General features: G+C 28.6%; 1 long non-coding RNA gene across 1 annotated transcript; it reads left to right on the top strand.

Annotated features, from left to right (window-relative positions):
- Positions 1-964: 964 nt before the first annotated feature.
- On the top strand, positions 965-1,528 carry LOC145103738 (uncharacterized). The gene is made up of 2 exons (XR_013706826.1): positions 965-1,134; positions 1,265-1,528. It is a non-coding gene; the product is annotated as an uncharacterized LOC145103738 (long non-coding RNA).
- The last annotated feature ends 1,003 nt before the right edge of the window (positions 1,529-2,531 follow it).

Genomic DNA, 2,531 nt, shown 5'->3' with positions numbered 1-2,531 from the left:
ATTTTCTTTTTATCTTTCTACTTTGACGGATTCTATATAAGTGGCATCAATTGAAAATTGAACTGGTCTTGTTTGATTTTATATTATTATAAGGTCTCCTATTTAGAAAATTTTGAGAACTTTTTAATTTTTATGACCTTTGAGTATAGTATCCTTGTTTTTATTTATGTTTTGGTTACAAAGGTCTCTCAGTTACATTTCAAAAGATGAGATTTTATTTTGTTGGATTGGATATTTTAGTGTCGATTTAAAAAAGTATATTTTAGGCTTCTTTAATTAAAAATCCATTCAAATGATATTATAAAACATGTAATGGAGGCATTTGTCAACATGAGTATTGAATGCTCGGAGCCAAACATGGACGTGAACCTATAAATCGGTCTAAAACACGAAAATCAACCGACATGCATTTTGGTTGGTAAGAGTTTCAAGAAATTGGAAGTTCTATTATACATAAAGATATTTGGTTTGAGATATTAGATTAGAATCATTAGATATTTTATTAGTTGTGGTTGCCTTTTTTTATATAGACACAAAGCTTGAGTATGTATGGGCCATGTATCACATTCACATCTCAACTTCTGAAGCCAACGCTCATGATTTGGCTTGTCTTGTAGAACAAAAATTAACGATTGACAAAAGAGCACAAAAAATGTAAATTTCATTTTGGAGAAAAATATAAGGGATAAAATATGATATTTAACAAAATTACCATGTTTTTTTTGCTAATCACAAAAAGACAATCAATTTCATATTAAAAAAAAAAAACAAATTGATTCCCATCACAAAAAAAACCTAAAAAAAATTAAAGAAATAAGTTATTTCGAAATAAGTTTTTTCTTTAGATTTTCTTATTATGATAGGAAGCAATTTCGATTTTTCTTTTGAAATTTCACAAATAACCAGTTGCAAACCGGTGTTCAATAAAAAAATGGTTAGTTCTTTAAATGTCACACTATAAATATTAAATATTAAAATGGGCATTCTTGTAATTATCCCGACATATATTATTCTATATATTTTTTAACACTATAAAATAGTGTTGGTCGATTGGGTCTGAAAAGATGTTTGAAGAGATGTTTGTGGTCATGGAGGCACGTATGGACTTGGATCGTTTGAAACTTCATGTAGGTGGTATGAGTTCCTTCCAATTAAAATTAATATTTTTATTTGGAGATTGATGTTGGATAGACTTCCTACGATGAGTAATTTGGATAAAAGAGACATATAGCTTGATTCTCTTCTGTGTCCGTCGTGTCAGCAGGAGACAGAGGATGTGAATCGTTTGTTCCTTAATTATATGTTAGTTCGACAACTTTGGCTAAAATTGGCGCCTTGGGTGAACATGTGAATTTCTCCTCTATTTCCGATTTGATGCAGTGGATTGATGGCATGTCAACTGCGAGGTTGCATAGGGTCACTATGGACTCGGTTTGCTTTACTTTGATATGGGTGTTATGGATGTATAGAAATACACTTCTTTTCGAAACCAATAAGTATAAGAAAGAGTTTTTATTTGATTCAATTATTTAGTTTTTGTTCAATTGGATAAAAATCACAAATCTAGAAGGAATGGGAATAAGTGGATCTCATAAACTAATTGTTTTTGCTTTGCTAGCTTTTTGCTAATTTGTTTTTTATTGCATTCAGCCGTTAAAAAATGCTATAAAATAGTAGAGATTTAGGTACATGTGATGGTATATTTCGATTGACAAAAACTTATTGATTTTACTTGATTTACAGTAAATCCAAAGTAAAATAAAATCTGAAATAACTTGAAATTTTGAGGGAATTTTAATTATGTTGGCTATACCTTTTCGTGGGGTAGCTGCAAACTTCATAACTTGTCTTAAATCCCTTAGGATTTTATATGAGTTTTCATCCATTTATTTCATTTATAATCTCGTGAATTGTCGCTGTAAACATAAAATCCGGTTATTCATTCTTTTCCCATTGCTTCTTTGACCTTTTTATAACTTAGGATTAAAAAGTTGTTCCTTTTGAAAGGTAAAAGCGCTTTTTTTTTTTGAAGAATTGCATATGTATTAATGTATAGAATATAGATGGATGGCCACCAACCGAGAATTGATTTCTGAAATTAATTCAAAAAGGTTATGCGGGACAGGGCGGTGTGGTTGATGACTTCCCTTTGAAAATTTTGATAATTGATAAATACTTAGAGGGTGACCCGGCCCAATATTTATATGCCATAATGGCTTTTGTTGTACCATATTTATTTACTTAAAATAGGGTGATTTTGTTGTCTTAACTATTAAAACAGACTAGTTTATATATATATATATATATATATATATATATATATATATATATATATATATATATATATATATATATATATATATATATATACTAGGCGAATGTCCGCGCGTTGTGCAGAAACCTATATAGTTGAAATCTTTATAAATATATGTTTTTTTTAAATATAACAATAACGTTGTTGTTAAATTTGATATAATAATTCGTATACTAAATTGATATAATATATTGATTATCTTGAATTATATGATAAT

Source organism: Lactuca virosa, chromosome 4 (genome assembly GCF_052849685.1).
Source record: "Lactuca virosa cultivar CGN04683 chromosome 4, Lactuca_virosa_CGN04683_v6, whole genome shotgun sequence".
Classification (NCBI taxonomy): Eukaryota; Viridiplantae; Streptophyta; class Magnoliopsida; order Asterales; family Asteraceae; genus Lactuca; species Lactuca virosa.
This window is presented reverse-complemented; position numbering and strand designations above follow the sequence as displayed.